General features: G+C 35.3%; 1 protein-coding gene across 14 annotated transcripts in view; it reads left to right on the plus strand.

Annotated features, from left to right (window-relative positions):
- LOC5571599 (protein encore) overlaps positions 1-19,937 on the plus strand; it is a 267,851-nt gene that overhangs the window by 100,350 nt on the left and 147,564 nt on the right. For 4 of the 14 annotated variants that reach the window (XM_021841617.1, XM_021841630.1, XM_021841631.1 and 1 more), the window contains exons 1-2: positions 248-749; positions 10,878-11,803. The exons of 2 other annotated variants lie outside the window; for them this stretch is intronic. The gene's annotated coding sequence lies outside the window, so the exon portion shown is untranslated. Of the gene's footprint in view, positions 1-247; positions 750-10,877; positions 11,804-19,937 lie in introns of those variants that run through there. 8 more of the 14 variants (XM_021841620.1, XM_021841619.1, XM_021841625.1 and 5 more) reach the window with 8 other exon arrangements.

Raw genomic sequence — 19,937 nt, forward strand, 5'->3', positions numbered from 1 at the left:
CGTCACATTTCCCGTAATCACACTTCAATTCTCCACCAACACCTTCGCAGGAAAATGCAACACGAGACTGTGAGTAGTTCACATTAACATTCATTGGTAATTGCTCTGAGTAAAAATCCTCCGAATTTTCCCGACGTTTTCCGCTGAAAGAGAGCGGAAGAGAAATTCGCCTGGCTTTCGTTGGCGCCGTGGCGATATCCCGGAACGGGACTCCCTTTCGTAACGGGGAGCTCAGCTCAGCTCAGGTCAGCAGCACAGTTCGGGTTTTGCCTTCGTCGTGGCCACACGTCGTCCTCGTCCAGTGTCCAGTGTCAGTGTTGTAGTCAGCCGAGCGAGAGGTGCACCCCAGTGATTGTGATCGGGTTGCCCCTTTCGCCTTCGCGCCCCCCACCACAAAAACCGCGCCCGCGTCTCTCCGAGCGCCTGTGCGTATGTGCTATCCGTTCTTTCGATGAGTGTGCGTGAGTGCTCCCCCAAAACGCTATCAATTGATTGCTATGCGTTAGTTTTTCGATCGGATTGGGAGTTGAGAGTCGCACGTTCTTCTGTTCGATAGGCCCAAAAGTTCCCCCAGGTAGAAAGAAAGTGTGTGCAATTTGTTTGAAAATGGTGCAAAAAGTGGCAATCGCGGTGCCAAAGATGGCAACTTGCAAACGGGGAATCGTGCTGGGGAAGTGAATTTGGGGTTTCGTACAAATAAGGATTGAATAATCTTTTCGGGAATCGACAGAGGGATTGAGGGTGAAAAAGTGAGTTTTTTAGTGGGAAAAACGTGTTGTTCTTAGTAGGCCGAGGTGAAAAATGAGTCCTGAAGACTGATGGGTTCCTAGGAATAAAAAAGTGATTGCAGGGAACGGAATCGACGACTATCGATGCGTATAGGAGAATCCGGGGCGAAAATGCACTTTTTCGTTGACGATGGTTTCATAGCTATAATCGATTGGCATTTGACGTTTCGAAATCTAAAGCGATTGAGCTCCCTATGAAAAGGAAGCACGGTGTGTCTGAAATCGTTATCAATGAAAAAATGACCACCAGTTCTGCACCAACCATTTGAAATATATTGTATCCAAGCATCTTCTCCGTGAATTAAAAACTGGTTTCGTCGAAAGAAACGCAAGTAACAGTACCTAGGTACCTCTTCCATTAGGGTTCGAAAGCAATTTATTGAGAAAATTAGAAGTTACAGAAGTATTAACTCATAGTTTCCAAGTGGTATATTTTTGGAGTCATTTTTACGCATAATTTAACTCAAAACAGTATCCTTTGAAACAAAATCTCGGCCTTCAAAAAATATGATATTTGAGCAGCTTCTTTAAAAATTTGACAATATTCCAAAATTTATTCCAATTTATTCCAGAAATTGTTCCATGAATTTCTCAATCGAATCTTTATCAATATCGAGATTTTTTTTGTAATCAACGAATATTTAACATAGAATGTCTTTTAAGACATCTCTAAGGATTTATTCTGGCATCTTGTTTTTTTTTTTGGATTTCAAGTAACTAAAGTTATTCAAGCAAAAACAAAAATACTAAAAAGTTTGTAAAGATTCTTACAAATATTATTCTTAGATGTAAACTTTTTTTCTAAATGTTTTAAAGAAATTTTCTTCTCGAACTTGATTGGAAGCTACACCCATAATAACGCTTAAGGAGTTATACATTTTAACTCCATGAATTTGTTCTTAATTAATTGTAAAATTCGTCAAGGTTTTTTTTTTCTTCATACATTTTCATCAATCGCTCGAAATTTTCTGTTAAGAAATTGATCATGAAAACTTGCCCTCAACGACTCTATAAAATCCTCTTCAAATCCATTAGCCATTAAGCAGAGAAGATGAATTTTACTCCACATTTTTCCAGTTGTTTAGCTTGAGTATTTCTTTTATAATGTGTTATAAGCAATTTCTCCTAGAATGCTCATTGATATTTTTCAAGGAAGTTTGCAAAATTCCTCAGATAATTGGATTCTTCGCTGGATTTTTTTTTCTGTATTTTTTCCAAGTATTCTTCATCGGTTTATTCTAGAAATTACTCCACGAATCACATAACGGCAGTTCCATTACAGTTCCTGGAAGAATATTCCCAGGTATTTTTCAGGATCTCCAACAGATATGTTTCTAAAACATTGATCCAGAAATTCTTCCTGGTATTATGACAAAGTTTATCTAAAATATATCGCTTTGATGTTTTCAGGAATAAATCATGTAACTTCTGTAGAAATATTTGTTTCTAAGATTTTCTTCAAATATTGAAATTTCTGTTCAAAGGAGACATTAAAAAATCGTTCAAAGATTTTTTCAGGACTTTATCCAATGTTTCCTTTGGGTTTTATTGTTATAATTATAATTTGTTTAGTAATGTCTCTAAAAATACTACCATAATTGAATCTGCAGAATTCAAAGGAAGTATTGGCGAACTCATTAAGAGCAAAATGCCGCTTCAAATAAAGATAAATAATAATAATAATAATTTTTCAACGTATAACTTCTAAAAATCTATCAATTTCTGCACGGGATTGTTTTAAGAAAAAACCTGGATAATACCTGAAGGACTTTATGAGAGGATTTCTCAAGTATTAAACAAGAATCTTGAAGAAAGTTTTACATATTTTTTAGGAGTTCATTGGATGTGGAAATCTCTGGATAAAACTCTAAAGGAATATTCTAAGTTAAGGTTCACTGGGGCAAGTTAAAATGGCAAGGGCAAGATGAAATTCAAAGTTTTGAACATGATGTAAATAATTCATAGCCTTTTTTCACTAAAAATATTTTTTCATTTGTTAACTTTCTGTATAAGTAGGTAAATTTCTCATCGTTTCAAAATTTCAAAGATGTGGGCGTCGTAGCTGTGCGGTTAGTGTCGTCAGGTATTCAAGCGCATCGTGTTATGGGATGTGGGTTCGATTCCCAATTCAGCCATTGAAACTCTTCATTGGAGCATGCTTGTCCCTTGTCTACTATTAAGTTACAATTTTGATTTATTTCCGGAAATAAACATTGACAGTGTCCCTTGAGTAATTTCTAGAGCAGGTCTTTTTTTGAACGTAAATGTCTGATGCGTGTCAATAACTGGCCAGGGTAAAATTGCTGGTCATAAAGATCTCTAATCAAGTTTATGAAAATTTTCCAATCTGGAATTTTCCAAACCTTTAGTGGAAGTGTTACTCAAGAAATAAATTGAACCAAGACATGTTTTGGACTCTACTTTGCTCACTGTGAATGGAAAAAGAGGATGGATGTCTTTCATAGTCCCATTAAAAAAGAGTGCAAAGTTTGTGTACAATTATCGTTTTCGCATTAAATTTGTGATAGAGTTTTAAGGTCGCTTGAACTTCCTCCCACCCTTTAGGAAATCTTTGCTACGCTCATGTAGTTTCCTTCCGATATTGTCAGGTATTTCACACGCAAACCCTCTAAGGATATGGCCGAGTTTTTTTCAGGAATCAAATTCAAAAGTTTTTCAAGCATTTCTTCCTAAATTCATTGAAAATACTTTTCTCGGGATACCCTTAGAATGTCTCTTTGGACTCTAACTTTAGATAATAAGTAACTATTGTAATATTCCACAATAAATTATTGCATCTATTTCTAATAGAATTCATTCAATATTTTTTTTGTATTGAGCTGCTTCCTCAATTTCTTTCTTGAATAAGTCCCAAAATTGTTTCAGAAACCAAGGTGATAACGATGCGTTTTTTTTAAATAAAATTCCGTCCAATAATTACTGATGTAGAATTCGAGTAATAATTGTTTGATGGATTTAATTATGATTCCTCAGACGAATTTTTGAACGTGTTTCAGCAATGAGAAGCAATCACTGGCAATCAATTCTTATAGTTTATTCTTGAAGGAACTTCTTGTTGAAATCTTTGCGAATTCCTTGAAATATCTAAATTATTGCTGAATTAATTCCTATAGAAATCGATGAAATATATTTTTCACGAACTTTAATATTATTCCAGAGGAAATCCCAGATATGATGTATGGAAAAATACAGGAATAGGTCCTGCTTGTCATAATACTGGACCATATTCTATAAGAAGACATATTAATCCCTGAAATCTCCGTTAAAATTTCTAAACGATTTTATTAAGGAATAATCAGGAGTAAGAATTTTTAGAAAACTGTCTGGTGAAACCGTTGGAGTAATTTCTGTGAGAACTGAAGAAGGGATGAATTGAATTTTTAAATAATCAAATTTATTCCATCAATTTCCTGGACAAATCGTATATAAAACATGAAAACTTTTTTTGATGCATAACTGATAGAATATTAGATGTAGTTCTAGAAGGATTTAAAATTGTTCTTGTAAAATTCCCTAAAGAGGAATCCCTGCTTCGAGCATTGCTGATTGCACTCCTGGTATAATCCTGGATTCCTGAGGGAATCCGTCAATTATCTTTGCTGGAGGATTTACCTCTTTTGCTCTTTTGCTTTGATAAATTCAAGAGTTGTCCTTAGAAGATTATATCTCTTTTATATTTTCTTGATATTGATGAATTCTCGTATATTTTTTCAAAAAGACCTACATAACAATGATTGACTCTCCTCTCTAACTCTCTTTCGATTATAACAGTGTAATACTAAAGCTTTTGGGGAGTTATTCACTATTGGTCGAGGACAATGTCCTTGGCTATCGTTTCATAAAAAAAACGCAACAGAACAGGTCAATGTGGCTCAGTCATTAATTGAAGAGAAAGTAAACCAAGAGAGCAACATTTCCCCGAACGACAGTTCCCCGAATGACCCGTTTCCCCGAAAAGTGAGTTATTTCAAATAGGTGCTATAATAGTCTTCAGTGGCAGGACAGAGAACTAAGAGGAACGATAGGCAGTCAAAGAAAGGAGATATTTGGTCATTCTTGACAACACACATGTTACCAAAAATGCTGAGAACGGTGAAACTCGAATAAAACCGCCAATCAAATGGAGAAGGGTGCATACCAGATGACGAATACATGAAATGCATAAACTTGTCGGGAAAATGGGATATTCGGCCATAAACTTGTCGGGAAAACGGGATATTCGGAGAACTGGCGTTTACAGAAAAGACGTTCGAAGAAAGGTAGTACAACCGATGTTGAGTAAATATGTAAAAATCCTGGTGGTATTGCTGACGAAACTCGCTTTAAGGAGTGAAATTTATGGACCAATTTGCGAAATAAGTGAATCTTTTTCATCAAAAGTTTCTTGTCTTGGATGGAAAGCTTGAAATCTCTGGAATCTTCGTAAAAATTTCTATAGGTTTTTATTGAGGAAAGCTCAGGAGAACATTTTTTACTAATTCTTGGAGAACTGTCTGGTGCAACCAGTGGAGTAATATCTATGAGAACTCAAAAAGTTATGGGTGGGAAGTTCCGATTATTTGATTTATTGTGTCAATATTCTGAAGAAATCCTGTACAATATCTGGAAATCACCTATGCTTCATAACTGATAGAACCTAATGAATATTAATTGGAAAGATTTAAAATAATTCTTGTAAAATTCATTGAGAGTTCTTTTTGGAAATTTATACGTACGTTGCTTAAAGGTGTCCTAAGTGAAATTTCTGGTTTTCACCCGAAGCTTGGAGTTGTTTTGATACTTCCTGAGGGAATTATTCAATTATCTTCGTGGGCATTGCTGGTGTATTTATCAAATGATAAACTTTCCCAGGCATACGACTGTGATGATTATGTTCTAGGTTATGGCTCCATTATGCTCAAAAACGGATTTTATATTTTCTTTCTTTTCCACACATTTGTTGTGCCATTCTCAAGGAATCTATGGACAATGAGCTGATTATGTTGTGTTTTTATTTGATTATGTTAAAGTCACTTACTAATTGTGTTCCATTTTTTCGTTAACATGCCCACAGCATAGGCAGCATAAATCAACATACGAGATCTACAAACAATAGTCAATTAGAGCCGAACACCAGGCAAGCAGAGTGTGCTGGAGCACTTTTGGAGCGTCTTAGTTACTTAAAATTGAAAACATAAAATTCGTTTTTGAGCACAACATACTGAAAGCCCTAACCTAAAATTTTATCAAATGACTTTCTGGAATCTCTAAACGATCCTCTTGCTAAATTAATTGTCAAATTCAAGAGCTGGTCTTGAAAGACTTTGTTGCCTTTTGGAATAATTTTCAAAGGAGTTCCAATGAAAATATCCTTGAGAACTTCTACAACGATTCAAAGTACTTGTTGGAACAATTTCTGAAAAAATAAAATCCCTGTAATAATACTTGAGAATTTTAAATGATTCCTGCTCCGTTATGCCAGATGTCGTTTGAGCCTCGAAATAAACAAATAAGTAAAACAAATTCAGAGAAGATTTTACGGTATTCTCATGAAAAAGCGAACACAAGTAAGTTACACCGGGGCAAGTTAAATCGACTGGGGTAAGATGAAATGGCAAGGTATCATGTTTGAAATTTCGTAATGATGAGAAAATGAACTGCCGAAACATTCAATTTACAAATTACATCAACTTTAGGGAAGAAAAATCTACAAAACATTTATCGACATCATGTTCAAAACTTTGCATTTCATCTTGCCACACTCGTTTCAACTTGCCCCGGTATACCTTAGTACTAGACTGCAGTACCTCAATAGCGGCCTACTTTCACCACGTTTTGACTCATATTTCGAACACTTAAGGCCAACAGTGACTTCAAATGCATCTTAAAGGCAAAAATTAGCTGATATTTGTGAAAATCTCAATTTATTCGCAAAGTCTAACTTTTAGCTGTTGGGTGTGCCGATAAAATTGTTTAACCCCCTAATACCCAACCCCGCCTTTAGACGGGGTACACTTTGGAATTTTGTGTATTTTTTCGTAGCTCGGAAATCAAAATGATTTTATTTTTGGATTTAACCTTGACTTATAACATGCATATAAGGAAGGTCTTTTATGACTTTTGAAACTTGTTTGTATTTTTGAAAAATTGTATTCCTATATAACCAACAAATGCCTGGGGTTCATTTAATGTACAATATAAAAAATCGAAGCTTTTATATTTTTCTACGATCAACCTATCACAGAAGAAGGGCTTGGTGGAATTAAAATAATTTCAAACCTGTATTTCCGTTAATTACACGGAAAATAAAAATAATCCCAGAAAAAAAAAATTAAATTTTAATTTTTTAAAAGTACCGTGAAAACTTGAATTTTTATTATTGCCTAAAATCCATAACCAGAAGAGGATTCAAGAAAAGATGAAAAGGAATAGGGATGTTCAAAAATAAAAATTATAAAAATCAAAAACCAAAATTCACAAATTTGCGAATAAAAATAAATTATTGCCCAAAACGTGTTTAGAACGATTTTAGATAACGAAAAATGATATTTAGAACGAAAATAAAAATTTGGGTATTAGAGGGTTAATATTGTTTTAACGTAAAAGTATGGAATTCCATTTTGATTCAATTGCCTCTGTTCATTCTGTCTCATATTCCAAACACCTTGATTAAAATTCCGAACAGTATGAATGAATCGTATTCAAACGCAAATAAATTTATCTGAGCTAGTTTCACTAGTGTAGAACTAGAGAATCATCACTACTCCCGATGTATAAAATAACACTGTTCGACAAAAAAAGTCGATATGAATGCACAGAGACCGGACACCCCGAGCTTGAAAGTATAAAAATAAACAAAAATAATGGCGTTTTCAGAATGTTCGTGTCTGCCCCAGGTCATTTTTAAAATATACTTGAACTTTTTGCATTTTTTATTTAAAAATCTAATCTAATCAATAAATCGACACAATGTTTTATATTCAGGACAGGGGAATTCATGTGCCATATAATGTTTTGAACTTTAAATACAATATGAAGAGTTGTAATAAGATTTGCAGGGAGCCCTCCTCCCTTTTTTGTACCCTCCCCATTTTTAAAGTATCGCAAATGATGGAATATTTGATATACAGGGGGTTGTCAAAATAACTGGGACAGGCAAAAATTGGGCCAACTTTGGAATGCTGTAACTTTGACAAAAATTGACCGATTTCAATTCTTTAAGAAGTAATGGACGGGTCAACTAATCTAGTTTTGAGGTGCATCCACGAAGATGGACTATGACCACCGGATACCGGTGATAATCCGGATTTCCGGAAGCATGTCTTATGCAGTAAAATTATGACGTGTTTTTAGCAAAGGTCTCGGCTAAAAAATCAAAATTTTACTACACATGAAGATAGAAGATCTAATTCTGAAGCGATTGGTGCGCCAAGTATTAATATTGGTCCAGAAACAACCAATATATGGCCAATTCCCCGGAATCGGTGCCGGTAGTGGATCCGAATTGGGATCAAACAATTTATTCACTTAAAATATGTCGCGCAATATTGTTTTCTCCCTAGCTTATCATAAAATACCCTATTATAAGTTGAAAATGAGTCTTGTACAGATTTGGCCACTCATGGCGCCGCCCAGTGCCCCGGGGGAACCTTGCATAGGGGACATTTCGATTTTGACACCAAAGCATATCATGCGACGGCTCATTCTTCATGTCTTGTCGTAAATAGGGCAACTGTAGACTCAAAATGGATAGTTGACTACAGTAACTACTTCCGGGACCACCGGATGTTCCAGAGGGAACCTGTAATTAGGGACAATTGATATTGAACTCCAATACATATCGTGGGACAGTTCATTTTTCATGTCTCGTGCTAAATAGGGCTATTGTAGACCTAAAATGGATAATTGACTACAGTGGCCAATTTTGGGACTACCGGAATTTCCCGGAGGAACTTGTCATTGGGGACATTTCTGTTTTTACACCAAAACATATCATGCGACGGCTCTTTCTTCATGCCTTGTCGTAAATAAAATAACTGTAGACTCAAAATGGGAATTTAATTGAATTGGCCACTTTTGGGACTACCGGGTGTCCCCTAGGAAACCTATGATTAGGGACAATTGGAATTGAGCTCCAATACTCATCGTGCAACGGCTCATTCTTCATGTTTAGTCATGAATAGGTCAACTTTAGACCGAAAATGGATATGGCCACTTTGGGGACCTCCTATAGTTCCCTAAGGAACCTATCACTTTTGGGACCACCGGAATTTCCCGGAGGAATCTGTCATTGAAGACATCACAGCCTCCCTCAGGGATATCCGGTGGTCACAAAAGTGGCCACTGTAGTCAAATATCCACTTAAGGTCTACAATAGCCCTATTTAGCACGAGACAATAGCCCTATTTAGCACGAGACTGTCGCACGATATGTATTGGAGTTCAATATCAATTGTCCCTAATTACAGGTTTCCTCTGGAACATCCGGTGGTCCCGGAAGTAGTCACTGTACTCAACTATCCGTTTTGAGTCTACAGTTGCCCTATTTACGACAAGACATGAAGAATGAGCCGTCGCATAATAAGCTTTGGTGTCAAAATCGAAATGTCCCCTATGCAAGGTTCAAAAAAAGGGGGAGGGCTTCCTGCAAATCTTATTACAACTCTTCATATTGGACTTAACGTTTTAAACATTATATGGCACATGAATTCCGCTGTCCTGAATATAAAACACTGTGTCGGTTTATTGATTAGATTAGATTTTTAAATAAAAAATGCAAAAAGTTCAAGTATATTTTAAAAATGACCTGGGGCAGACACGAACATTCTGAAAACGCCATTATTTTTGTTTATTTTAATACTTTCAAGCCCGGGGTGTCCGGTCTCTGTGCATTCATATCGACTTTTTTTGTCGAACTGTGTAATTGGAAGAAGTTAAAAATGAATTGCAGTCATCTCCTTGTAATTTGATGACATATTTCAGCGAAATATTTCAGCCATATCGCCATACAAAAACCGAGTGTTCGGAATCCCACCTTCTTCAGTTTCTCGCGAGTAAATTTCGTGAACTTTTTGGTATTTTTTTGGTATGTTCTTCCGAGCAGGCGGGTACGAACTTACACACACCAAGCCTGTTCGTGAGTCTCTCATGTTTGTTTTGCGTTAGTACACTCGTGAGGTGCTTCGTGATGCCTAAATTTCCACCACTGCTCATGACATCATGATTCCAGAGAATTTTCATTTTATGAAAATACACCATGATTTGGACTCAGAGTCAGATTGCTTAAAATCATGACTCTACCAGAGTTAGATTCGAACCAAGAACCACTCTACCACACAACCATTTTTGTCGTGTTGAATTTTGGATGACTGATACGAATAAGTTGAACAAAAGCGCACCGTTTAGTGTTGTCAGTCTGGATGTAATGCTTATAAAGAATCATGATTATGACTCCAGGAACCATGATTTAAGGTCCTGATATTATGACCCAACCAATTTATGAATTTCATGACTAGTAAAGCATGATTTGGGAAACAATTATTTTCCATGTATAAACAAACGCCGTAAGTAATGATTCGATCAACAAAATGTCTTCAAATTCACAGGGTGATACTTAGATATCACATCTTTTAAATAGTAAATAATAACCTGATAAGGTTATTCGATAGGATTACGAAAGATTGATAATGCAGAGCACAGGATTTTTCACAGGACATCTTCATTGAAAATTTCTCAAAACCTTCAAATTACTGTTACTTCCATTTCCATCGATGAAATATGTTCAACTTCACGGAGAGGCTGCTAGGATTCCATATTTTTCGAGTGGTGGGAGCAGAATTCATGGTATTTTTTTCCGATAATGGCGGTTCTAGACACACCGTGGAAGATTAGCATCAGTATAGAATATTGTGATCATTCCCAAAATCGCATTTCGCCCTGTGCACCGTTTATAAGTGTATGAGTGTCTTCATTAGTAGTAAAATTAATTGCGCTAATAATTCAGGCAACCGTGTAGCTACGATAATAAGGAAGCTTCAAGCATCAGCAGTGAATGTGTGGTTTTTATTTATAATCTGGTTGCGAATTTTAGATGCCATCGAAAAGCGAAAAACGGAGATGGGCAGCATACAATTTTAAAAATAGTTCTAAGTGAAATGAAGGAAAATACACGAAGATACCGTTGAAACGCAAAGGAAGAACCGTACTCACCAATTGTGTGCGTGCGAAGAAAAAAAAACAAAACCTGCCATCACCAGTGTGTGAAAATTTAGAGAAAACAAAAATCAAAAGTGACAACAATTGTATCCATTAGAGAGACACATAGAAAAAACGACAAACAAAGCCATACTCCGTTGTAGATTCAGCTTCGCCGTCGTCTTCGTCGAAAGAATCCGAACCACCACTCAAGTGAGCGGCCGAGTGGTTTTCTGTGACTGAGATCCAAGCTGCAGGCAACTCAGCGCGCGTTCGCTTCCTCACGAGGAGCGAGTGCCCCAAATGGGTGGAAAATCGTCGATTTCGTCGTCGGTGCTGTTGTTACGTAATGCTGCCTGCGAATACGCTCGTAGTCCGGTTCGGTCAATGGAACGCCACGACGACGAAGAAGATTGTGACGGGGCTTGAAGATGCCATCGCTTCTTCCCGCGTGCTAAATTCATGAATTACGGTTCAAGCAGCAGGGATCACGCATATTTATCCCCCTTATCTGTAGTGAAATCGTGGAAGTTCGCCCCGAACCATTCCCCGCAGTGATCCTGTGACTCTGTGAAGAAAAAAAGAGGTTGTGCAGGTGCTGGTTCTGCGTGCACGGTTGCGGTGAACAGTGATTTGTTTTCGTGCTTCAACCTCAACCTTGACGAAGTCGGTTGGGGTTGTTTCTAGTGAAAAGAAGAAGATTTCAGTGGTGTGACACGGAGATAGAGAGAGAAAAAGCGAGGCGCGTTCGAGTTCGTGTTGTGGATTGGACATCGCAAAGAAACCCGTACAAGCTGGCTGCACTCGCCGATTACTTTGGAGGTAAATGAAAGCAGAATTGTTGTACAAAGATCCTTTGCAATATTTCCTTACTGATCAAGTAAAGTTTTAAAAACGAAAATTGTAGTCAATTAAATCCACATTCTCCAATGACGAAACAGTTCAAAATACTGGGTAGTATGAATAAAAAGTAGTCAACTGTGAGTAGTTTACTACCTTCTCACTATTGAATGCCACATGTGGAACAAGAGTAAAACATGTAAGTGTCTCTTTTATCCACTACACCTTTCGAACATACTACAAACAGCGTGTTCTATTTCTATTGCTACTTCAGCGGTTTCTACTCATGCTTCGATATTCCACAAACGGATGGAATAATTTACATTTGAGTCATAGTCTTCCGCATAGGTACGATGTGAATTTTGAGGTTCCGAAAAGAATTCTGTGATTTCGGTATAGGTATGGGGATTTCCATAATAGTTTTTGTAGGAATTCTGAAATTCTTGAACTTTTGTGAAAATTTTAAAAATGCAATAAAAAATCTAGAATTTGGGTTGAAATCCATGGGTTTTTAGTTATTCATCTTTTGAAATCCTGTTGGAGTCTTTGAAACTCCGATCGGAATCTTATGATTTTTTTTAAGATATCCATTTCAGTGCGACTTCTGCAAATCTTGATGCGAGTCTTTGGAATTCTGGTCAAAACTTTAAAGGTTTCATTGGGATTCTGGAGGGTACTTTTAAATTCTGGTAAAAACCTTTTGAATATCGATTGGATTCTATTCGATTTCGCTCGAAACCTTTGGAATAAGAAGCTTTGGGATTCAGATGGGAATCCTGTGGTTCAGAGAAAAATCCTTACTGAGTTCTAACAATTGAGTAAAGAGTAAAAGTGGCGCAAAACAGGCAACTGCAACCCGGATCGTTTTCGGATTTATACACCCAAACGTGGAATTCGTTTTTTTTTTTCTGTTAGACATATGTTGGCTATGCTGTGGTCAAACAATAAAACTGAACACCGCTAATTCCTTGAAAAAGGCACAATACATGTATCCGAAACATCGGCTGTAAGGGAAAATCCGTTTTGGTGTTTTGCCCAGGTAAAATAGTCAATTAAATAGATAACAGTCATTAAACCATTTCTTTGGCATTGAGCTATTCATCAACATTCTGCTAAATAAGTTGAAACTGATAAATTATAGAGGGAGGACTTATTAATCAATTGCAACGATATAAACTAGAGCAGCTGTTTTCAGATCGTACACTTGGTACTCCGCGAAGCCATACAGGTGCTCCTGACAAATTTGAAAATTCGTACCAAAGCTGTGAAATATCTCAACTTTTTGCTCTAAAGTATACTTTTAATTATATCAAACCGAAGCGATTTTGGTTCACATTGTATAATTGAATCGTTAAAAGTATTCTCATACATTTTGTATAAGACAGTTTTTGCCGCACAATTGGGGTTTCGTTGATTTAGATCTGATTTTTCCAAAAAGAATAATCTAAAACTTTCAAGGTATTCAAGTTTTGTTGGGATACTTATCAAAACTTCTTAAGTATTTGTGGTTTTCCCTAAGTGATGAACTTGTGGTTTACTCAACAATGGAGACTTAAAAAAGGAAAAATTTCGGTACAGAAACTCTCTCAGTTGTTCTGAACTTAAAATAAAAGTCGGAAAATTTCCTTGTTCTGCCACAAGCCAACAAACTTGAAATATTTGACGAAACACAAATAGGTATAAGTTTCATTGAGGGATGGTACACATCTTTTTTACCCGCTCCCCCCTTGTCACACTTTTTGTATGGGACTTCCAAACATTGTGTAAGGCTTGTCACGCAGTACCTGACTCTCTGGTGCGTAACATAATTTTTGTACCCCTTAGTAATCAAATTTTTTTCCGTACTAAATCCTTTGCTTTTGGGATCTGTATCTCAGCTTGTGGTATTCCGAATTAGCTGAAATTTGGGTGACGAACTACAAATAGCTTGAAATTTTGTCTGCAGTGAAATTATTACAATGCAGGCATTTTTTCAATTAGTTTCAGAGGTTGTTCAAAAACAAAATAAGTAACCGAGCGACTTTTTATTCAAGTCAATTAGTTTGCTCGGCGAAGTCATTCACTTTTAAAAGTTATGCCAACACAGAACACACCAGACACCCACAAAATACCGTTCGTGAGTTGAAAAAAAACAAATACCGTAAAACGAGGTAACTTTGATAGGTTTATCGAAGAAATCTTGAATATTTATGCATGCTGTTTCAAAGAGTTACAATTTATATTTTTAAAACAAGTACTGGCATCCTAGCTATCGATTGCAGTTGATTGATAGCCAAAAGATTTATTTTGAATGGATGTATAATTTTTCATATAATCGAACGTCGGTTTTCTGTGTTGGAGTAACTTTGATAATGGAGTATAAGTCGAACAAAATTGATTGCATAACATAACATTTGTAGGGCATTGCATACCTCTAGGCGTTTAACGTTATATGGAGATTTCTTACTTAGATTACAAAAATGGTCCCAGTTTATGAAAACGGTATTCGCTAAGAGATTTGAAACCGTATTCAAGTTCTATGATAACTAGGCTGTCAAAGATAAATGGCCAACTATTCAAAACTACATCAAATAGTGATCGTAGAACAGAATGTTTGTAAGCGTTTCGAAAATGCTGAAATTGTGTCAATTTTTAATATTCGTATTAAAAGCCTCAAATGTTCTCGATTCAAATGGAAACAGCTTTTACATGAAGTGTCATACTAATATTTTTTGGTTTTGCATTCGTTTTGCTTAACCGATTAACATAAATTATGATATTTCGTTTAGTATGGGGTTGGTAACGCACTATCAAAGTTACCCGCATTATCAAAGGTACCCCGTTTTACGGTACCTCAGTTACTTACTTTGCCTTCGAATAACTCATTGGAAAATGAGTAAAATTTATGAATTTTGGGTGGAAAAAAGTATTTGGTTACTAACTTTTGTCACTGATTGTAAATTTCACTTTAAGATTAAAGCAAGGATTTAAGTGCGAATTACTTGGTCGATTAAAGCGTATAAAAAATTCGATTTCAAACGGAGATGAAAAACAGGTGCTCCGCGTAACGATTTAATTTCATAATTCCGCGAGCCAAAATGGCTGAAAACCCCTGAACTAGAGAATGAAGAGAACTTTATTCACACTCAGCTGCAGTGCTGAGCACGTTTGTGATTTACTGGACACAACGACCTTTGTTTTGCATAAGCTTTTGAACACAGGATTTTTTCCATTCTTGTAAGTCATGCAATAAAATAAAAAAAAATAAAATAGCAAATAAATTACAATAAAAATGTCCTAGCCTAGGACTCCTAGGTAATAAAATATGAACGAAGCGAGAGACATATGTCGATTACTTAGCTCAAGTAACAATTTTGATTTCAACTGGTTTTATTTATAATAGTTTCATAGTAGATTTGCATATTCTTCTAAGTTTTATAGTAATTTTTATCCAGTACAAATGATCTAAGACCGTTTTTGGTTTTAAACACTTCTTCAAGAATACTTCGGATGCACCGCATAAAACATCGTTTTCAATAAGAACAAATGACCTTGGAAACAGTTTTATGAAACTCTTGCACTCATCTCCAAGAAGACGATCTTGACAAGAATGAGAACTCTTGGCCGAGAATATGATAAATTTTTCCCCAATCAATCATCGCACTAATATATATGTATATTATTGATTGTAGCATTATGATTCCTATCGTTTTACAGCCAAACATCTGGACCTTATCTCGACATTCACAAAAGCTAGAAATACCTACCTAATTTTGCATTGAAATCCAGGCATCCATAAATATGCCAATATTTTTCTCCAAAAGCAAGAAGTGTAAAAAAATAAACGTCAAGTTTGTAGTAGATATAGACTTGTGTTGCATTACAGAAAAAAATAAATATAATAATTGAATACAATTGAAGTAGATATAGACTTGTGTTGAGATATCCGTTCATGCGTTAACGGATTCTGCTATAAAATCCAACACGCTTACAATTTTCTATTCAATTTATTATATTTATTTTTCTGAAGTGCAACACAAGTATATATCTACTACAAAGTTGAGCTCCGATTGAATAAAACGAATAAATCTTATCACGATCTTCAAGAAGGTCAATGTTTCTTCATCAAGATAGCCTCGAGCCTAAAAACTCTCAAGTGATACTTGTTACACTTGCCCGAGTTCAGCTAAACTTATTATGGTTCTATGATGGCGTTGAGTATAACTTTAGCCATGATTGATGATTATCGATGCTTTGGGATGGAAGCCATGATGGGAAAGTCCATGTATGCTGCAGTGTTCAACATTTTCAAATCCTAAATTGATGAAATTGCATGCATGATATTCACGATGTAATAAGCGTGACAATCGAAAACACAGCAAGGTATCGATAAACGGAAAGTTATAATCACAGATGTTTTCATTTGCATTTTGTGTTATTTATGATAGGCAATACAACATGAATGGTTTTGCAGTTTTGAACGTATTTAAGAACAGGGGGGTTTTGAAAAAGTGGTTTTTGTGTACGCTGGTCAAACAAACTTGTAAAGACCCCTACTGTTCCTAGAAATAATTTCTGGCCACGCCACCGCATCATATAAAAGAAAACAACAAAAAAAGATAATATGTATGTTCTTTTATCGAAGATTTCAATTTTTTTTCTTAGTGATTCGATTATCCGGAGTGAATTAATACTCCGGATAATCGTGTCCGACCTGTACATGCATTTTATATGATCTTCAGTTCTGCGATAATTTATACAACAATAATATTACATTTCATCATTTTATAAATTTCTGATGAGTTTTGGAGTAGTACTTAAAATTACAGTTAAAAAATTCCACTTAGGATTTTGTTGTTGAAACTAATGTCAAAAATTCTGTTACATAACAATCATGTTTTTCAAATGGTGATGATGATGATATCAATTCTGCCACATAATTTTAAAAGCTTTGATAATGCGATCAATCAAATTATGTGACTGTCTAGGATACGAAATTAACCAAAATAATTCCAAATTTTGGCTCAAGAATCCATCATTGAATCATCAGCAGTCATCAAAAATTAAAAACCAGTTTTTTGTTCAAATTTCCATGAATCCGCATGAAAATTTATCATTGCGTTAGAGATAGCAAGTTCCGTGCAATGATAGATTTTCATGAACATTGCTTCAATATTGAGCAAAAAAAAAACTGGTTTTGAAAAACGATGTAAAACGATGATGGTTATTTTCTTCTTAAGGCAATATTAAACAATTATTTGATTCTTTAGTTCGTAGATTCTACTTATCAAAGATTTACTTTTTATTTGAAGATTGGTTTTGTTGTATAGAACATTCATACACCGCTTTTCTTTTTTCTTTCATTGCAATTATTTGCATGTTGAATGCACTTCAGTTTCCCTTTGACATAGTATATGCGAATGGAATTCATACTGTATGATTTAAACATGTTGCAATGAACGATTGATCGTTACAGTTAGCAATTGTGTGCACCTCTCTTGGTTCAACTTTTTCTTTTTAAAGATTTAACCTCTCCAGCTAACTTGTCAAGAGACGAGTAGGTCTCCAAACTAACAAAGATTGATAAGCTGCAAAGATTAATTAAGAAATAATTTCGACATTTTTTCGGCTTCGTCATGCCATATATATGCATATGCTACATGAGCCCTAAGTTAAAAGTAAAAATAATCGCTTTTAGATTGTTTCAAATCTTGTTTGCATTGTTTTAGGTTTTTAAAGCAATTTAATGACTAAGAGTCATTTTCTTTTTCATATGAAATATCATAACTGGAATATTTAAATTTTCTATCGATAGAATATTTTGAGGCAAGAATTTTCTGAAGAAGAACTCATAAGAATTATTAACAAAGTCCTAAAAATTACCACTGAATTCTCAAATATTCTCAACAGATTGTCAAGAAATCATAATAATCCGTTAACGGTTATGAGAACTGATTTTTATTTTAAATTAGGAATACTTAAAAATTCCAGGAATACTGATCTTAATACCGAAATATAGAGAATTCCATATTTATAATCTGAATCCAACATACGATTAAAAAATTACACAAGAATCTTAGAAGCCTGAAAATTCTACGAAATTTCATCAGAATCTCAGTGCTGCAGTCTTAAGAAACAATAGAGTTATATGATTCCTTCTTTGATTGCTGTAATCCAGATTTAAAGCTCAAAACGCAAAATTTGTTAAACAAAAAAAGCAGCGTCCATTAATTACGTATCGCTAAAATTGGAAATTTTTGTGTTTATCTCTCATATTTGGGTTTGTTAAATGTGACCCGACTATCTCTAATATTTTATTCTTTATTTCAAACAAACTGTGTTGGTTATTGAACTATTATTGGCTCATAACACGTATGTAAGGAAAGTGTTTTGTGACTTATGAAACTTTTTTGTATTCTTAAATGTTTTAAAAATTTGTTGTTTTAAAAATTGTTGTTTAAAAATTTGTTGTTTTAAAAATTGTTTTTTTTTATATAACCTACAAATACCTGGGGTTCATTTAACGTGTAATCCAAACAATCGTACCTTTTATATTTTTCTATAATCAACCTATCACAGAAGAAGATCCATGTGGTACTAAAATAATTTCAAACCTGTTTTTCCGTCAATTACACGGAAAATAAAATATGTATGTCTCAGAAATAAATTGAAAAAAATAATATTTTCAAAAGTACTGTAAAAACATTTTTGCCAAAAATCAATAACCAGAAGAGGCTTAAAGAAAAAATTAAAAAGGATGGGGATGTGCAAAACTAAAAATTGTAAAAACCAAAAATCATTTTGGGTTTTAGATGTGTTATTTACATTGAAAATAAAAATTTGGGTATTAGAGGGTTGATGTGTCACATGATAGTATTTACTCGCATCCAAAAATGACCCCGAAACCGGTTCCCCGGAACATCCGGAAATTGTGATCCGCGCCATGCAGTGACCATGATGGACTTCTAGACATCCGTTTCCACCGTTATAGAGCCAAGACATAGCTGACTTCACATTGCAAAACCACTTCTTTTGAATGGGTTATTTTGAAACACCCATTTTGATTCCGGAACCAGAGAGTTAAACCTGAAATTCTGACCAAGTCCTCAAACGAAGGATATCCGCTTCTTGTGTCAAAATTTGATTCAAAAATATCGGAAAACAAAAAAGGTACAGCCAAAAATATCTGTCAAGTACATTTTCCAAAAGCTGCGGAATATTTTAGGACCTGTAAAAACGGTCGCGACTTAGAAATGAATGGGAACCGAGTGTGTTACAATCTGGGAGGGAGAAACCGATACAAAAATTATGTACGTCATAGTGAGCCGTGATTCTGCTGTCACGAACTGTCACTGTGAGCCCAGACGTTGAAGAATGGACAAACTTAATAAAAGCGCGTAATTGATCAAAACAAATTTTTGCATTCCAACAAAGTAGACAACAGTCGGTTGAAAATCAATTCCTGCAACACCCAAAAGCAATGCCACGATAGTACCTTTTAATTTGATCGAATATAAAGTAATGCAACACGCATCTTTTTACTGTTTTCCAATCATCATTAAAATTGAATGCACATAAAACTATGGCCCTTTTTCCAAGTTTGTCCAGAAAGATCGAAGGTACACAATAAAACAAAACTAGCGATTTTCCCCAAGCCTGCCTTGATTGTCGTTGGTGAACGGGAGTTATCTTGCAATTTGGAAAAGTGTTGTGTCATATTTCGTGTGTAGTATCGGTGCCTCCCTCCCAGGTTACAATGTTTCGACAAAAATCAGTTTAAATATCTGCGACTATTGCCCATTGCACGGTGACATTATCAGAAATTTGCTCTCCTTCGCTTTTGGAAAATCTGAAAACAACGGTTCATTGTTTTCAAGTTTTGTTGAAGAGCGAAAGAGAGAGAATTTAATGATTGTTTAATGTTAAGTTTAATGAACTATTAGTATTAGGCGTAGTATTCTAAAAGTGTGTGGATTCGATTACCGCTAGGTCATCATTACACACAAAAAAATCTTAGATTTACACGTAACGTAATTTTAGCCTCAATCATGTAAAGCCATTTCTTATGTATTATTCAATGACTGAAACCAAGTCTACCTATTGAACTGTCAAATCGTCTACCTATCGAGCAAAATAA

Source organism: Aedes aegypti, chromosome 2 (assembly GCF_002204515.2).
Source record: "Aedes aegypti strain LVP_AGWG chromosome 2, AaegL5.0 Primary Assembly, whole genome shotgun sequence".
Taxonomy (NCBI): domain Eukaryota; kingdom Metazoa; phylum Arthropoda; class Insecta; order Diptera; family Culicidae; genus Aedes; species Aedes aegypti.